The sequence below is a fragment of the Cupressus sempervirens genome, chromosome 9, assembly GCF_028749045.1.
Source record: "Cupressus sempervirens isolate cs-2001-9-10 chromosome 9, ASM2874904v1, whole genome shotgun sequence".
NCBI classification, from domain to species: Eukaryota; Viridiplantae; Streptophyta; class Pinopsida; order Cupressales; family Cupressaceae; genus Cupressus; species Cupressus sempervirens.
The window spans coordinates 270,567,484-270,587,715 of record NC_143126.1 but is presented as its reverse complement, the minus strand read 5'-3'; the positions used below and the strand labels follow the sequence as shown (position 1 = coordinate 270,587,715).

At 34.5% G+C, this 20,232-nt stretch overlaps 1 pseudogene; it reads left to right on the top strand.

Moving 5' to 3' along the window:
- Nucleotides 1-19,513, top strand: part of LOC149538498 (long chain acyl-CoA synthetase 4 pseudogene) — a 182,707-nt pseudogene extending 163,194 nt beyond the window's left edge.
- The last annotated feature ends 719 nt before the right edge of the window (nt 19,514-20,232 follow it).

Below are 20,232 nucleotides of genomic sequence, written 5' to 3'. Positions count from 1 at the left end.
AATCTTTTTAACAACCATTAAGTAATTCACCTCAGGATTTGTAGAAAATCTTGCAAAAATCCTAATAGCTCATGCAATGTTAGGTCTGCTATAAACTACATATTGCAATTTGCTAATCATAGACCTGTACAATTTTTGATGCACTTCAGCAGAATCATCAATTTTGGATAGTTTATGTCCTATTACCATAGGGGTACTAACTAGTCTTGAATCTTCCATACCAAAAGTTTTCAAGATTTCTATTACATACTTGGACTGATTAATGTAAATACCATATTTCATCTGATAAACTTATAATCCAACAAAGAACTTTATTTCTCTAATCATTGACTTCTCAAATCTTTCATCATTTCATTTGTGAATGTCTTACACAATGTATTTGGTCCTCCAAATATGATATCATCAACAAATATTTGAGCTAGTAAAATTTCTTTACCTTCTTCTATCTTCAAGTACAAATTGTTGTTTTCATCAGTCTTCTCAAAAACAATCTTCACAAGATAGTTATGTATTCTTTCATACCATGCTCTAGGAGCTTACTTCAAACCATATAAAGCTTTGTGCAACATACACACCATGTTCATATTGTTTGGATCAAAAAATCTTGTAAGTTATTCAATGTAAACCTCCTCTTCTAGTATACCATTCAAAAATGTTAACTTAACATCCATTTGATAAAATTTGAGTCCTTTATAGGTAGAATAAGAAATTAGAGTTCTTACTCCTTCCAATCTTGTAACTAGGGAAAATTTCTATCCATAATCAATTCCCTTTTCTTGTGCATATCCTTTGTAGACTAATCTTTCCCTTAATTCTTGTTACTTTACCATTCTCATCCAATTTTCTTTTGTACACCCACTTGGTTCCAATAACATTCTTGTTCTCTAGTCTTGGTACTAGTGTCTATGTTTTTTTCTTCTCAGTCTGATCAATTTCTTCTTTCATTACTTGACTCCAATCTTCATTCTCTAATGCATCCTTCATCAATTAATGTTCATGAATGCTTAAAAAACATGTCTTATTCCTTAATATATTCCTTGTCATTGGTCCAACCTCTTTCTCTCTAATGATTTGTTCAACAGAATGATGTCTCATGACATATTTTCATAATCTTGGCTCTATTCTTCTTTCAACTAGGTTGTTCATGAAGTTCAATCTTAGGTTCACTATTTACTTCTTTATTAGGTAACTCAACATTCCTCTTTTGTAAACTGATCTCAAAATTAGAATGTATCTTGGCTTCTAATTATAACTCGGCTCCTAAATGCAACTTGACATTCATTGTATGTGGCTCGATAGTCAATGATTCTTGTTTATTAGTAGTTATAGTATCATTAGCATTAACAGGCATGTCTTTATAGTAGTACATAAAGGTTTAGTAATTCTTGGGTTCCTTCTTCTATTCATCTTCATGTATTTCTATATATTCATCAAATTTTACATGTGTACTTTCCACAACTTTTTTAGTGTTAGTATTTAAAGACTTATAAGCTTTACTTGTTGTGGAATAACCTAGGAATATACCTTCTTCACTTTTAGCATCAAGTTTATCATTTCTATTCTCCTTAAGAATGTAACAGTTTCTTCCAAGTACCTTAAAATATTTGACATTTGGTGAGTATCCATACTATAATTCATAAGGTGTGAAATTTGTTCCTTTCTTGACTTGTACTTGGTTCAAGGTATAGATAACTTCTCTCTAGTATTTTAAACCAACATTTTTCTCCATCATCAGTGTTTTGGCACATTCCATCACAAATTTGTCCCTCCTTTTAGCTATCCCATTTTGTGGAGGGGTCCTAGGTGTAGAAGTTTGTCTTTTGATTCCTTTATCATTGTAGAAGTTATTGAATTCATTTTATGTAAACTCTCCATCTTTGTCAAATCTCAGACATTTCAAGTTTTTACCAGTTTCCTTTTTTTTCTAGATATCACTTAAACATTTGAAAAGCATAAGATTTTTCTCTCAAAAACATAGCTTTCATCATTTTTGAGTAATCATCAACAAATAGAATAAAATACTTGTCATCTTTTTAGCTTTACATATCAATTAGTTCACATATATCACTATAAACTAATTCTATTTTTTTTAAGTATAAGTCTTAATCTTAAAACTAGGCTTTGTCATCTTTTCTAACTGACATTATTTGCAAATCACATTATCATGTTTCTTTAGTTTTGACAAAACTCTAACTCTCTTCATCTTATTGATACTAACCAAGCTATCAAAATTTACATGAAATAATATTTTGTGCCATAGCCACACATTATCAAATTATACAACAAGACAAGTAGCTTCATTCATGTCAAGATAAAATAGATTACCTCTTGTCTGATCTCCACTTCTAATGAGTTCTCCATCAACATCATAGATCTTGGTTTTCTTGTGTTCAAATTCAACCTTGTATCCTCAAATATTGAATTGTGACACACTCAACAAATTATAGTTAACTCCTTCCATATAGTAAGCATTGTAACACATGATTTTTTTTGTTGATCTTATTGATTCTTTCCATTACACTGGACATGGTGCATCATTACTAAATTTAACACTATTTCCATAATAATTCTCAAAGCTAATGAACTTACTTTTGTCAACAGTCATGTGATGACAACATCCACTATCAATGATCCACCTTTCACCTTTGGTTACATAGGATACTAATGCAATTGCGTCATCTTCATCTAAATCATCTTTCATAGCAACATACACAAATTCATCATCATGACCATCTGATTCTTCATTATATTCTTCTTCAACAATGTAACAAGCTTTATTTCCCTTGTCTTTATAGCCTTTGTTAGTGTTGGTGTTTGAAACTACTAAGCAAAAAAATGCTAAATACCATAATGATAATACTCAAATAATATAAAGATTAGCCAATTCCTATAATCAATTACATAAGTAGATCATATGGACCCAACTTCAACGAAACCAAGGATTGCTTCCAACTCTTTAGGCTCTACTAGACCAAGGTGAGTATACCTAGGGATGATTCTAATGCAAACTAATGTATTACAACTATCTTAGTTTCATTCTAATTTTCATCCTTTATCCTCATGCATATAAATAGTTTACCAATTTCCTAAATGCTTTCAAGTCCATATGCATCCCCTATAAGAAGATCTAGTCCTAATTCTCCTAGAATTTACAAGTGTTTCTAGGAATAGTAGCTACCTATGACTTAGAAAACTAAATGTAAATGAGTGATGAGCAACATTACAACCTTGAAAAAAATAGTATATGAATGATTTTGAATTTATAATAATTTTAACATGTAGAGGAAGAATTTATTCTCAATCATCTTTGATTTATGAGACCAGTACCTTATCCATTGGGCACAAAGAATCACTTATTGGCAGGAGACCTTGTTCAATTAACTTGTAATTGAATCTATCAACTATAATCACCTATTTCCATTCTTACATGATATCCTCTTCATAAACTCATGAATTCTACTAATTTATTGAAGCATTTACATAATTCATTGAATTAAAAGAAAAAATATAACCAATATACACCTCATCCAGAATGCATTTAATCAACTGAACATTATCCAAATGATCTCAGAACTGATAAACTCATGAAAAGGAGACACAAAATGGTGACACAGATTTGGTGTAAATACCCCTTTGTATTATCCTTTTTGCTAACTAATACAATAACTAATAGGAACTCAATAAAGAACCCATAAAATCATATTGATTCTATATTTCTATTTGTCATTAGAAAAGTACATCACTGAAAATAAACTCAAAACAACTACATATGACTCGACCCAATGTAAATTCGTGAATAAATTGAAAACATACAAATTTTTGGACCCTCACAATGCCTTGAAAACTCATTTATATAACATTAATTGCAACAAGAAAAGGGCAATTATGATTGACAGGTGTCCTTTTACAACAATGAGTATAAGAACTTTTTCCAAAATATTTGGACACCTTTTTTTCAAAAAGAAACAAAGAAAGACAGTTACAAATGATAGTTGGAGCATAAAATCTTCAACTTTATCTTTTTCTCTAACCGCTCCCTATTGGTATGGCCTTGATTTCTACGATTGCTTCCCAGATAATAACTTCTCTTTTGGTGGGCCACTTACAAATCTTGGTTGTTGCTAACTCACCAAAAAATTTCTACCATCTAGCATCAGTAATCACCTTTCCCTCTATAGCAAACCTATTCATTTCAGTTTCAATCTTGAATAGGGTTTCAATAAGTTCATTGAAAATAAACTCATCAATATCATCTTGGAAAATGGATGCCACCTATGGAAAGTCTACAATATGGTCAAAAGAACTAGACCATTCATTGAAATCCTTTATTTTTCTATTAGAATCAAGAACAGAAAGAATTAAAGAATGAAAACCACTTGTTAATACTTTCATTTTATTTTGTATGGTTGCTAGTTTCCCTATGAAAAATTGCGATAGATCTGTCACCTTGTCCATACCCTTCTTTACAACAATAACTTTATCTGGGGAATCTAGCTTTTTGGCTAACAAGGGTATCAATCTGTCAAGAAATTGCACATATGGTCCCCATTGTTAAAAATTTGCCTCAAGCCATCCAATTGTATCCTTGCATACCAGTTTTGCAGATTATAGATTTATGAATGCATTATAAGCATCTTGAGATATTCTTTTCAAAGTGCTTATTCTATGCCCTAACACATTCATTGTGACATTTTTCTTAGTTACATTGTCAAGTTTAGGAGCCCTTGTTTCCATATTTACTACAGGTATTGGCACTGTTACCCCCATAGATATTTCCTCTATTTGGGCCTCTACCTCTGTAGTGTGCCTTTCTTCTTCAACCTGCCTGAGTGCATGTTTTCCTTAGCCCCTACCCTGAGTTGCTCATTGAGGGATATTATTTCTACTTCCAGAGTTTGAATTTTCCCCTCCAACTCTTTTATTATCTATTTTTTTACATTGCTCATTTTGAGCTCTTCTTCATACAATTTTCTAATGTCAAGACACTCATTGTACACTACAACTAGCTTATCCGCAATTTCATCCACCTTTACCTCATTCATGAGACCAAAGTGTTTGAACAAGCTAGAGATTTCTTTCCTAGTAGTGTTCTCCAATGTCCACACAATCATATTTCCCTGTGTAGTTTCCTATATATCCATCATTCTTGGCTTTTTGGTGTCAAGGGACCCACTCCATACTACTAGGGGTTTTGTGTCTATGTTAAATCCTAACCCTTTCTTTAATCCTTCACTGCTAGTGGCTTCATAACTTTTGGCATTGTCTTTTCTTCTCATTTTCTCCAGAACAAAAGCCCTCTCAATATCCCAATGTGGTATTAGAATCATACCACTCCTATGTACCAACTCACTGGCTTCTACAGAGGTCATTGTTTCACTCTTAGGATCATAGGCTAATATTTTTTCAACTAACTCCTTGTTCTTCTATAGATCCTCTCCAGGAATGATACTCAATGTGAGCTCATTTTGTTTTATTTTTTAAAGAAAACTTTTAAACTCTGATGATTTAATGAAAGCATCATCTTCCATGAACTTTTCAGATTGAATAAACCTATCATCCAATCTTGATACTGCAATTTTGAGATCAGTAGAGGCTTTCCCTACTTCTGTAGCCCTTTGATGTAAATAATTTTGCCTAATATCATAAAAATATTCACTATTTCCTAGCATCACTTGTAAGGCTTTGCTTACTACCCTCTCTGGGATATGCATTGTCTTTTTCCTTTTATTCCCTTTGGGCACCCAAGCTGAAGTTGATGGTTGCTCCTCTTCCAACTCAATCTCCAACTGCACATCTGGCTCAAGGGATTCTCTATTTATAGTGGCTTCCTCTCCCTCTAGCTCATGTGCCATTTGTGACATGATATAATCAAAATTATCCACCATTTTTCTCAGGTTACTAGGATACGGAACCTCTATATAAAAACCCTTAAAGTCAGGATTGGTCCTTTTCAAGGCCTCCTCTACTTTCCTTACCTCTTCATATTTCCTTAATAGCTCATTAGCCTCCCCTATTGCGAATATGTTGGCAATTAAATCCTCTATAGGGATTGGCTTGCTTGGAGGTAGGATGTATCCCCTAATGGCCTTGACTTCATTGGTGATGTAATTGTCAGGGTCATACATCCTATAGGGCCTAGTAGAAAATTTGTACTAGCCTAGGTACTCACTCAACTCCTCATATGCATTCTTTCCAATCTCAAAGTCTCCTTCTTTAAATGTTCTACAGAAAAAAGTAGGCTTGTGCAAAGAAGTAGGGATCATTTCTTTATTCATCAATAAAAACTACCAAAAGAATTCAATAATGGCCAATCTAGGGGGTAAATACTTAGTTAGAAGGTGAGGAGGCTATGGGCATGCATAGACTCTCATCAGCGTGCATTCTTTGAATAAAAAGATGCTTCCCTAGTTATGATCTAATTTTGTTTTCTCATCTAAAAGTGAGGGCCTAAGCAAAGTCTTTAAAACCTTTGGTGCCCTAAAGAAAGTATGGTATAATTGCCTCATGATAATAGAACTAAATAAATTGAAAAACACAAGTGCATTTGAATAATGAAAGTTTTTATCCCAAATTTGAGTCCATAGTTGCACAAGTAACTCACCAAATTCATCAGAGGTTTGATCAATGAAGTCCAGGCTGATGTAACCAATGTTGTGATACAAAATAAGATGCATTAGTAGTGAGCAATGGTGGAACATTAAATTCTTCATTTCTCCCTTCTTTGCATTGACAAGCTGATTGTGCATGTTGTCCATGATAAAAGCTACATAGTCATACTCCTTATGATGGAAGGGGTCTTTTATATCACATGCCATCAAGAAAAGGGAGCCATAAACACAATCCTTTGCACCATCACTCCCTAGAACTTTGTGTAACCCATATATTGTGTTCTTGAAATAATTTTTGAATCTTCTTAAGGGAAAAAAATCCCCCACATTCTTTGGAATCATCCCTGCCTTTTTCACATTATAAGGGATGTGGGATAACATGACATTGTTTACAAAGTAGGTCTTATTACTCCCAAATTTCCTCTATAGGTCTTCAAGATCAATAGGCACATCCATCTACCCTTCCAATCCAAAAGCTTCTATAAAATAAGTTCTATCTAGTGTGCACAAAAAAGTTCCATTGTGCCTTTGAAATGTCCTGGTAACTAGATTTTAGGAATTTATCAATGCTTTCAATAGGTCTACATCAAAAAATACTTTTGGAAATATTAACTTGGCCATGTTACTGTTCCATGGGTTATAGACTAGCACCTTTTCTATTCTGTTCTGGTAAAAATATAAAAACAAGTTGAAACCATCAATTCTATTGCACTGTGCATCCCTAACCAAGAAATAAGGGTCTCTAAAGATGCGGTCATTAGCTAAGATAGCATTTGATAGCCCTAGAAGAAGTTTCAACCAATCTTCAGCATGCTTGTTGGGCTTCCTAACCCTTGATTTCTTCTCCCACTTAGTAGTACTCTTCCTTCTTTTACCTTCTATTGTGACTTCTACCACATCATCTCCTTCATCTTCAACCTCAACCTCTTCTTCAGGAACCTCTTCAACTTCCTTGTCATCCATCTTTTCTACAAATTATACTTTTGAAATTTTTGCACAACAACACAAAAATCATAGGGCTATCGATACTTGGATAAAATTTTCAGAGCAAGAGCACAATTTCTTCAGAGTGGCAATATTCTAGATGTTCAATCAAATATTTATGTTTTAATAATTCAATCCACCCACTTTTTAATTAATTCTACATGCATGAGCATTTAATACCACCTTCGTAAGCTGACAGCAAGGGATATCAATCGTGAGATTTAATCCTGATGTCCTTTTCAATGTTTTATTTTACTTGGCTATGGTGATTTTTTTTTTCTAAACTGATATGACATTTTAGCAGCTTTCTTTTCAAATTTTGGTCTTTTGTTCTTACATCGAGTCAAGATCTCCAATCTTTGTAACCCCAGAGACACCCCTAGCTAGCCTTTACACTCCTTCGATGAGGATTTAGAACATCCCAAGCATAGAAACATTAGGGCTTTTTAAACATTGCATTTAAATTTCCTTTAGGCCTTTATGTGACCCTTTACACCATAGAATCTTAAGCCTTCACAATTGACATCCTTGCTCTTACACATCAAACATTCCTCATATGAGCATAAAACCCTTGCTGCTACCTTCTCTTTACCCTTTATGCTCATATGCACATGTACCAATGGAAAGCTTGAAAAATTCCTTTATGTTGCTTTGCTAACTTCGATACTCAAGAAATTGTAACTTTTTAAACACCCATCTTCCGGTCATACACTTAAGGCTTTACTTGTGGCACCATAATGCCTCTTGCCTTTTCTTTATTCCTCCTTTATGTTCACATGAGTTTCCTTATCCTCATAACACCAGAAAGCTCCTATAGATGGCATCTCGATCTTATGTTTTTCTTTTCTTGTATAAGTGTAAGGCCTTGTATTCATTCCTTCACTTTACCTTTTACGCTTATATGCTTAAAACTAACTTGTAACCATGGAGAAAGGATGAAATATCTCTTCATTCATATGCTTATCTTGTAAGCGTAAAGGCGTAATGATAAAATTTCACCTTTCACTGATCAATGACCCAAATTGTAGCATAAACAAATAGAAAATAACATCACCATTAATTTTTAGCACATGCAAAATTGAGAACCTAAGTTGTCTTCCACATGGGTCGGGCCCATTTAATGTTTGTGATGTGTCACCATTTGATTCACTTACATAGGGCCCATCTGACAACTCAACAAGTCTCACTTTGAAATGATCACTATTATAATCTAGCTTTACAGTTGTCTGTGAGCCCAAAGAATGTATGCATGTAAACACAACTACATCTCATCTTTGCTCTTATGAATTCGCTTTACCCGTAGAATTGTAAAACATTTTGTGCATTCTTACAAACCATTCCTTTATGCCATGCCAGGGTATTACACTCTTACGCAAATCATTAGAATGTAGATGTGTAGATCTCAACTCAACACCTTTCTACCCCTTTGCTCAACTACTTACTTGTATTCTCGTAAAGTGGCACAACACATACCCATCAAAACCTTTTATGATCACATGCTCAACATTATATCATATGACCAAGAAAACCTCTTCAAACCTCTTCCACTCACCCATTCAACTATTCACTATAAAGTCGTAAAACCACTTTCAAAGCATAAAAATCCTTTACATTTCTTCACTCAAAGACCAAACGTATGATTGGGGAGACTCTAGATGAACTATTCTACTATTATGAAAGACAAAAGCGTATGCCCATAAAATAAAACTTCTTTATGCTCTTACACTGCACTATAAAATGCAACCACAAAAACATGAGGAAAAAGGTATTTCACTCTTACATGAAACCCTACACCGTAAGATCGTAAAGTGAAAAAATTTAAGCACTTGACAAATATTTTCAAAAATTTGAAAGGAGACCTAGGGTTTTTCACACTTAGGGTATTTTAATGGCTGTGTTGAGAGACAAATCTTGAGAATTTAATAGATTTCAACAACACATGAATCAGGGAACCATTAGGGTAACCTAAAAATTATGAAAATTATGAGGAATGAAACCCTAATCTAAAAAGTAAAATGATCTAACTGATTTTTCACCAAAAATTTTCTATACTATGAAAAATTAGACCAACAGTGGATCTGTCTGGGGGTGATAGACTACTTGAGTCTATGCAAGAATTTAGAACCTATGGAAGAGCAAACCAAATACTTGACTTCTAAATGATAACTTCCTCAGAGAGCACAGAGCAACACATAGAAACAAGAAACAAGAATGTATAGAGAAATTTACAAGGATCTACAAAATATACATAATGAACAAGAACACAAGGAAACCCTAAACTACTGTCCATGGAAAAGTAGAGACCTCAAGAAAAGTATCTCTTCAAGAATTGTCCATGAACTAGCAATTCAAGAATATTTCATGTTAGATCTCTCAAGAAATATGATTCTTCTCCATTTGTATCACAAATGTTATATTGGCCAAGCCAGATTGGGTCAAATTTACCATGCTTTCCTTTATCTTCCACTCCAACATTCCACATTTGTACCATGTCACCTATTTCAAATTTATTCTCAATGGCTCTTTTGTCATATAAATGCTTCATTTGTAATTGTAACTTGGCATTTTGAACAAAAGACTCTCTCCTTGCTTCCTCTAGTTGCAATATATCATCCATTCTAAGTTGCATCTCATCAATGATATCATCCTCATAAAACTGAACAAATGTATACATCTCTTTTAAGTTATTCTATGGAAGTCTAGCCTATATATCATAAACCAAGTCAAATGGAGCACATCCAATGGCCTTTTTTACAGTAACCTTATCAACCCATAGAGCTAATGGCAATTTTGATTCCCAGGCTTTCTTATTTTCCCCTAAAATCCTCTTAATAATTTTTTATACTCTTATTACTTGATTCTGCCTAACCATTTCCTTGGGGATGATAGGGTGATGATGTGTACATTGTAATGCCATACTTTTTACAAATAAATTTATACTCCTCTAATCTAAAACACATAGCATTATTAGTTACAAGCCTCTATGGGCATCCAAACTTGGTCACAATATTATTTTGAATAAAATTAATCACCACCTTACTTGTCGCATTTTTAGTAGGGACTACCTCAACCCACTTGGTGAAATAATCAATGGCTACTAAGATCCATGAATTTCCACCACTAGATTTATTTGTGATCTCACCTATAAAATCAATTCCCCATTGTTGAAATGGTGCCTGCACTTCAACTAGTCTCAATGGAAAATTCCTAGAGAATTTTAACTTTCCACTAAACCTTTGACAAACATCACAAACTTTTACAAACTCATGAGTATCTCTGAAAAGTGTTGGCCACCATAAACCAGCCCTAAGAATTTTATGAGTAGTGATTTTAGCCATATAATGACTACCACACACACCTTCATGCATATCTTTCAAAATTCTTTTAGACTCAATCTCATCCACACACTTTAAAAGTACCCCTTCCATATTTCTCCACCACAATTGACCCTACACTATAACATACCTTATCGCCTATAACTTGAGGGATCTCTTCTAGTTATTTGTTAGCTCTGATGGAGATTTAATGTTTTGCAAATAATAAATTACATCTTTGTACCAGTCAGAGTAATCCATATCAAAAAGATTATCCTTGCAACTATCATCAAGTTAGTTAATTTGGTTTGCCTCTAGATTGGGTTTTGTCATCAATTTGGCCAAACCTTGACCCCTAACCAGTTTGGTAATCTAAATATCAATATTAAACTCTTGTATCCTATTAATCCATCTACACCTCTTGCCAGATACCTCTTGTTGTGAAAGAATGTCCTTTATAGCAGTAGTAGGAACAAAGGTAATGATAGTAGCTCCCATTAAGTAACATATAAAAGCCTTGACTCCTTTCACCAGTGCATATGCCTATTTTTCATTGATTTCATACTTAATTTCACCTACTTGCAAAGTTTTGCTAAAGAATGCAATGGGCTGCTTATAACCTTCTTCATTTTTCTATAACAATACTACAACAATAGTGTGAAATGAGGCAAAAAAAAATAAATGCATTGGTTTATCATAATTTGGAGCTTTGAGAACAAGGGCATCTTTAATAGCTTGCTTAATTTTCTAAAACGTAATACTAGGTTCACCATCCCATTTTATCTCAGATCCTTTCTTTAGCATCCTTGATATAGGCCTACTAATTTCTACAAAATTTGTCACAAATATCCTAAGAAAGTTGATCTGTCCAAAGAATGACTGAATGCCTTTAACACTCTTGGGTTTCTAAATCTTGTCTATTGCTTCTACCCTTTCAGGGTCAATCCTCACTCCATGCTTGCCAACTAAATGTCCTAACAACTTTCCTTCAGTAACACCAAAGTTACATTTTCTTGGATTTAAAGATATTGCATATTTAAGGGCTCTAATAAATACCTTTTCTAGGTGCATGCAATTATAATTTTCATCCTTGGAATAAGTAGTGAGGTCATCCTGATACACAACTCAAAATTTGTCAATAATATCAACAAAGCCACATCCATAGCCCTTTGAAAAGTAGCTCTAGCATTAGTAAGCCCAAAAGGCATCTTGACATAAACATTAGTACCCCATGGAGTAGTAAAAGTAGTTTTGAACTATTTCAATTCTTTAACAACCACTTGATTATAACTTGAAAATCCATCCATCATAGACATAAGCTCAAAACCAGTAACCCTTTGCAACATAGCTTCCATGTTTGGTAGGCCATAATTATCTTTTAATGAAGATCTATTAAGATTCCTAAAGTCAACACATGACCTTATATCTCCATTTTTCTTCCTGATAGGAACTAAATTGGATACCCAAGAAGAATGTCTAATAGGCTTTATGATTCCTGCATCTCTCAATTTGATTAGTTCCTCTTGCATTTTGGGAGCCAAACTTTGATTTATTGGTCTTTGTTTCTACCTAAAAGGTTTGGCATTTGGTTTCAAAGGGATCTCATGGTGAAAAATATCTTCCCTATATGCCTTTAGGTCATCATATGACCATGCAAACACATGTCTATACTCCCTTAGCAGATCTATCAAATCTTTCCTGATTTTAGGAGGCAATTTCTTACCAATATACACCTTTTTAGGTGTTTCTTGAGTTCCCAAGTTCACCTCCTCCACACTTTTGGCATTGTACTCATTAGTATTTATTTGTGACTTGTCCTAGTTGTCAAAAATAGTTTCTAAAACAACTAGACCCTTTGGGATTTTATTTGTCTTCAAATGCACAACTTCCTAGCCAAAAATAGTATCTTTTCCATCTATATTCTCTACATAAATTGCACAATCAATTTCTTATCCTGATAACATATGCTCACAATTCAAAAATCTCATAATATCCTTATCATCTTCAAACACTCACCAATTCTAAACATTATTAGGGACAGAAGGTCTAGTTTGAGTCTCAATCTTAGACGTACCAACAAATGTGATATCATAAGGTTTTATTGCTATGTTTGCCAGTAAGTCTACCATTTTATTTTTTGTCCTATCTTTCCAAATTATCCCAAATGCATCAAAATATTCAATCATGTCCCATACTGCATTTCTATACTATTTTAATATATATTTTTCTTTGACACATAAGCATTTCTTACTTGGGATACCACCAATTCAAAATCTCCTACAACATGTAAACACTTTATCCCATACTTATGAGCTAATCTAAGACCTAGCAATAAAGCCTCATACTCAGCTATATTGTTAGTATAAGGGAAACTTAAAGTAAAGGAGAATTTGTATGTTACCCCTTCTAGAGATATCAACAAAATGCCTGCACCAGAACCATCTTTGCAACATGCACCACCAAAAAACACAGTCCATAGATCATCCTTGCATTTTTTTGTGTCAACTACCATTTCCATCTGAGACTTATGCTTTGATTTCTTCAAAGTCAAAACCTCAGCTCTAAATGCATTAATATCTATATGCACAAAATTTGTCATATTGTCTTCTATATCTTCCTCTATCATGTATATACTTTTAGGCTCCCTATTGACTTTTATCAAATTCCCCTCAATATTAAAAGTAGCAAATGACAAATCACATTGTAGACTCCCACCCATGGTAGCACTCCACTTTTTTGATAACAACATGCCATACTAAGGTGAAATGTCAACAACCAATACACTCATAGTAAGTTCTTTGTCAAGACAGGCTATTAATCTATATGGCAAAGAATTTATAGTGCCTATGACTATAACTTCTCTTTTATCCATAACACAACATCTTCCTTGAGTAGTATCCACCTTTAAGCCTAATTCCTTCATTATTTCAAAAGGCATCATAGTATTGGAAGCACTAAAATCAATCATGCAATTTTTCAATGTTTTACCATTTACTAAAATGCTCAAGAAAAATGGTTCAACATTTCCCAAACACTGATTTACAGAATTATCCAAAAACATTTGAGGAATCTGACACACAACTACTTCAACTTCATTGTCCTTTACTTTTTCTTTACTACTCTCTTTGGGACTATGGTTTTCATTGCACTCATGTCTCACATTTGTACCAGTATTCCCCAAACATGCTAAAGCTTTATTTTGATGTTCAGGGATCCTTAACAATTCAGACAAAGGAACTTTGACAGTGATTTTTGAAAACATTGTAATCATATCTATAAAGGAATTAGATGGACTATCAATGAAAATATTCCTCTTATCATGACGTTTACCAAAAATTCTTACATCACCTTGGTGGTTTTTATCACTTATAATGATTGCTTTCAATATCTTTTCATCTAACTTCCTCGGAACATTATTTGGGGACTCACAAACTTTAGGATTATATTCCTTCTTTGGTTCCCACTTCTTATTTGTAATCTTCACCTTCTTAGCAAGAATCCCTTTAGGTTTCATAGGTTCCCCTTTTTTAGGATTAACTCACTTTATAAACATACTAGCCACCTTATCATTGCCTTCCCTTTTAGACATGTTTCTAGTCTGTACTTGAGCTATCATGTTTGCAGTAATTTGGTTAATCTCTTCCCTAGAGGGCTTCCTTAAAGTGATTTCTTCTTATGCACTTACAATGTTACACACAGTGTCTTCAACATCACTCTCATCAGAGAATACTTGTTGTTGCACTTTATTCTAAAACTGCCTTTGCTCATTTACATCTCTATCATGATCCTCACAACCAAAATAATCATAATGTGATTCAAACATGTTACACCCTATATCCTCTTGGTTTTCTTCATGTTCTTGACATTTTTCTACTACATTCTAATTCCTAGGGAAAGACAAGGCTACTGCACAAGATTCAAGAGCATGGGGTAATTGACACACAAAACACCATATAGGTTCAGTAGTGAATTTAGGTTCATCTACTACATTCATAGAGTTTTTAGATAAGGGATCAGGGGTGACCTTGTTATTAATATTCTTGGAAGGAACATTGGGCTGACCATCTTTCCAAGTGGTAGGATAAGGGAAACTTTGCAACCTATTCTGTCTATTGAAATTTGACTGATAAGAGGCCATATTTTTAGTGGGATTCCTATCATTTTTTTCCTGAGGGATATTTAGACTCTTTATAGCATTTAGAACTTGAGCTATCTCACTAGGCTCTTGCTTCTTCCAACCTACACCTTTGTTATCCTCCTTTCTATTTCCCTTATTTTCAAACAACCTAGGATCATCTCTTTTATTTTCCAGCCTTCCTAAAATCCTCAAATTGTTTTCCACATTTATAGCAATTCTGAAAGCATCCCTTAAAGTCCTAGGTTCTTTATCTCTAAGATGATATGCAATTTTTCCATCAAAAGCATTCAAATAATTAATCAAATAGATCTTGTCATCAACTTGCATGGCTTGCATGAGTTTGTACATTCTCTTTTGGAACCTATCATTAAATTCACTGATAGATTCATTAGGTAACCTCTTAATATTACTGATTTACTTAGGATATAACTCTAATTCTTCTTATCACCATATTGCTCTTTGAAATAGTATTCAATATCATTCCAATCAACAATAGATAATTCAGGAAGCCTTTTGAATCATTCTCTAGCATCTTCAGTTAATGATTGAGCAAACAATTTCATAATAACATCTTCAGCCTCAACCTCATAATCACTCATCATATCAAGACAACTCCTCATGTGGTCTTCACGGGTGATAGCATTGTTCCCAAAAAAATTAGGCAACCTTTTCCTTATTTCTTGTGGGATGGGGTTAGGGTATGTTGGGACAGAAAATTGCTTTCTCATTTTGAGCGTCCATTTAAAATTTTGAATCAAGTCAAGCCTATGAATGCCCATAATTGCATGTGTACCCAGTTATACCTATGAGGCCCCTGAGGTGTTTAAATGTGTCTAAAACCCTCCATACAGCTTGTTTATGATTTCCATGAAGATCAATCATCATTTTGAGCTGTTTGGCAAAGTCTGTTTCAAGCATTTGTCAAATTTGCAATTCTGCGCTAGTGTCGAACAACGACAGGAGGCTATGTTTTCCAATGAATATCTTGCACCCAGATTTGTGTCATGACTTGCCACTTTGGAAGTGTCTAGTATCCATACCCAAAAGCCTATGTTTTAAATTTTGAGTCATTTTGAGTCCGTTTGACTAGGTTTTGAATCCCTCAAAGTTGGCAATTTAATGTTTTCATGCTGATGCACTTTGCACATAATTCTGGGAAGCCTTGTTTGACGTGCTATAACTTTGACCCAGTTGATCCAAATGATAAAATTCCTTTTGTGTTATATTTTATACATCAGATACTTACCATGTTTCAAGTTTTAGCTTTTGACAAATCCGTTTGATCAGTTTTCAAACGTGATTCCAAATGGAATTTCTAAAGTTTTACTGGTGTCAAGTATCTACAGATTGATCAGTACCCTTGTTCGTAATGTTATAACTCCTAATCTATGATTGGTGAGATCAAATGGATTGTACCATTGTGTTTTCCTCTAAAAATACTCCAAGTGTGTCAGTGTGTAAATCTTGACTAATCCGTTTGCACACTTTTCCAGGGTCATTCCGTTTGTAAAAATTGTTATGTTGTCATTGTTTCTTGTCCTGCAAATCCAGGTAGCCAACTTCAAATGCTTTCCAAATTCGCCTAGTTATTTTTCATGAGCCTAAATCGTAGATCCATACTATCCTCATGACAAAGATCCAATGCCCTAGTTTTCGAGGCCATTTCCAAACGCACTTTCCAGTTTTCTAACATGTTTTTTTGCAGGTGAATTTAAGTTGGCAACTTCGGAGGTCAATATCTTTTGACGTTAATGTCATCATGCAACGAGATCTGGCAGGCTTGTTAAACATGTCAAAGAGAATAGAGATCCTGAGTTTCAGAGCTTTGTCAGATGCTTGAATCAATTTTTAAAGCCAGGCAACAGGCCTCCTGACAGAGATTTCATAGTGATGCAAAAATGATTTAAAATGAGTTTTTGTGGCTTGTTTGTCTTCAAACTTGGTTTCCAGTCAGTTCAAGGGGGTCGATGGATCAATCTGCTATGTTAGTTGTTCGAAAATGAAATTTTTTTAGTCAGACCCACTTTTGGGCTCGATTGAATCCAACAGGACTGATGGAGCTCGAGGAAATTTAAAGATGTTTCTGAAGAAGAATGATAAGTCTTAATAATGAATGCATATTATATATTTATCAACCTTGTTCAAAAGGATGAAGAGGGATAGTATATTATATATTTATCAGCATTAGGTAGGGGAATCCTTGATTGGTTGCCAGCTTTGATATTTTATAACATTTTGGATCGTATATTAATGCTAGGGCATATCACCACATGTGAATGAGGTGGTCCACTTCAAAATCGAGTCTTTTCCTTCAGTTTCATGTCCAAGTAAATTGAGGTCAAATACCATGCAGAGGAAACATCTTCATGATGTTTGATAGAGAGAAATTCCCACGTTAAGTAAATGGTAGTTGTGGCTTAAGAGGAGCTATCCGTATCCAATGAGCAGGCCATTGCATAAGGGGGAAGAATCACTTTTATAGTGATTAGAGGGAAAAAGTTTTGAAAGAATGTGGGATCCGCAGTTTCAGCAGGTGGAGATCCCATCTATGTCGAGGGCAGCTAATGTTTTGAAGGGAGGGGTTTAAAGTTCAAAGTAAAGCCCCAACAAAAGTGAAAACCTTTTCTCAAAAGAAAGGTATCAAGAAGTGTAAAAGAAGCAAGTCTGTATATGATGAGCAATCTAGAGGTTGAAAACGTAGGCATGGTTACAAAAATGCTGAAGATGAAGATGCTATTCCAATAATTGAAGTAAAACCATCTAAAGAACATGATAAATGAAGGAAAGAACTGCTTTGCAAAAGAGAGTAACGACAGAAGACGTGAACTGCTCCTGTAGAGAGGAAGACACAAATCAGTTTTGAAATAGAAATGTTAGCAAAAGAACCTTGCACATAACAAAGACAATAAAAAAACCCACGCCTAAGAAAGCTAACCCAGTGTTTGATAAGGAAGCAGGGCAATTACGAAAGTTATCCATGCAACATAAAAAGAAGATAAAGACCCCACGTACAGGGCAGAGGTGTCTAATAACAGAGGAGGCCGCAGTGTGCTAGGAAAAGCTGTGAGAAAATGAGTAGAGCCACATGAAGAAGCCTGCGGAAATTCTCAAGTAAAAGAGAGCTATAGCAGACTTGTAGGCCATTGTATGATGCCATAGTAAAAGATAAATGAAGCTGCCCACAAATTTAAAACCGAATCTACTAACAATTAAAAATAAGAACACACACATGAGGCACTTGCCTTAACCATAGCAGGAGTTGAATATGTATTTGAACATTTTGATGAAAAGATGATGACTGAGGATGTATATTTTTCTTTCCTTCTGTTGGCTCATATATTTGATCGAATTATTGAGGAATTCTTTTTTCATTGAGGGGCCTCTGTGGGATATTGGCAAGGGGATCCTAAACTACTGGCAGAAGATTTACTGGAGTTGAAGCCGACTTGTTTTGCAGGTGTCCCCAAGGTGTTTGATCGCATCTATGTAGGAGCAACAAAAACCATTAAAGAGAGCCACATAACAAGGAGAATGATTTTTAGTGCTCTCTATAACTACAAACTTAAATGGTTGAAACTAGGATGTAAGACATATGAAGCATCACCTTTTGTAGATGCAATTTTTTCTAGAAAGATTAAAGCAAGATTAGGAGGTCGGATTCATCTTCTATTGTCAGGAGCAGCCCCCCTGGGTAATGCAGTGGAGGAATTTTTTAGGGTAACACTTTGTTGTCATCTCTTGCAAGGATATGGATTGACAGAAACTTGTGGATGGAGTTCTGTTTGTTTACCAGATGAATTTTCACTGTTAGGAACAGTTGGACCTGTAAGTCCAAATACAGAACTATGTCTAGAATATGTCCCAGACATGGGTTATGATGCATTGGCAGCCATTCCCCAGGGAGAGATATGCTTTCGAGGAAAAAAATTATTCACAGTGTATTACAAGAGAAATGACCTCACTAAAGAAGCTTATAAAGATGGTTGGTTCCATACAGGGGATATTGTTGAAGTGCGGCCAAATGGAACATTGATAATCATTGACAAGAAGAAGAGCATGTTTAAACTCTCGCAAGGAGAATATATCGCAGCAGAACATCTTGAGAATGTGTATGCACTATGTTCCTATGTAGAAGAAATATGGATTTATCGCAGAAGCTTTGAATCATGGCTTGTAGCTGTAGTTGTCCCAGAAACTATGGAGATTGAATCTTGGGCTTAAAAAAATGGTCTGAGGGGTGATTTCAATCAACTGTGCACGGAACCTAAACTGCTAAAAAGAACAATCTTAAAGGATTTGAGTACATCAAGGCCATTCATATTGATCCTCAACCATTCGACGTGGAAAGAAATTTACTAACACCAACTGCCAAGAAAAAGGGAGATCCACGTAATGAGCAAAGTTGCAGGAAGAACTATAAAAGGGTATTATCCCACATTATTCATGTCGGGAGAATTTTAGTTCGGTAAATACAAGAATACATATAGTAATAGATGTCGTAAAGGACAGGGCCTTTTGATGGCTGCGAGTTGCTTGTTTGGGCCCATGATTTGACAGTTGGAAAGGATGTCTGCATGTGACTAAAGTTAAAATTTTAACCAAACATGCATGTACGATGATGTGGCACCACTGAACCATATGTTGCCACATGGCGGATCTAGCAGCCCTCGCTATTTTGCCAAGCAGAAGTTGCAGGGAAGCTAATATAGCGAGTTAGTGAAAATTTGACATGTGTCACCAACACAGCGTAAGGTGGACAAATTAGCATGTGACATGTGGCGATATGGTCAAACCAAGTTTGACCCGAGTGAAACATATGGGAGAATTTTCAAAAGTTTTAAAATTTTAATTTTTAAATTTTTTCTCAAAGATCACGTCGGGTAGATTTTTTTAAATAAATTTTCACTTATCATATAGTTTGAAGCTATATAAAAGTTAAATTTTTTGCAAAACTACATGGAAGTCATGAATAGGACTGAGATTTTCAAAAGGCCATATCTAGAGCAATTTTTATCAAAAATAAGCGCTCCAATATACCATTAGAACCAGGAAGAGCTGAATTTTTTGAATCTAAAGTCAGTTCTTACACAGGTATTCACTAGTTCATGATATAAGTCAATTTGTAAAATTCGGGGCATTGGCAACAGAACAAACACATTTGATGATTGAGCATTAGAGTTTGTTAGAG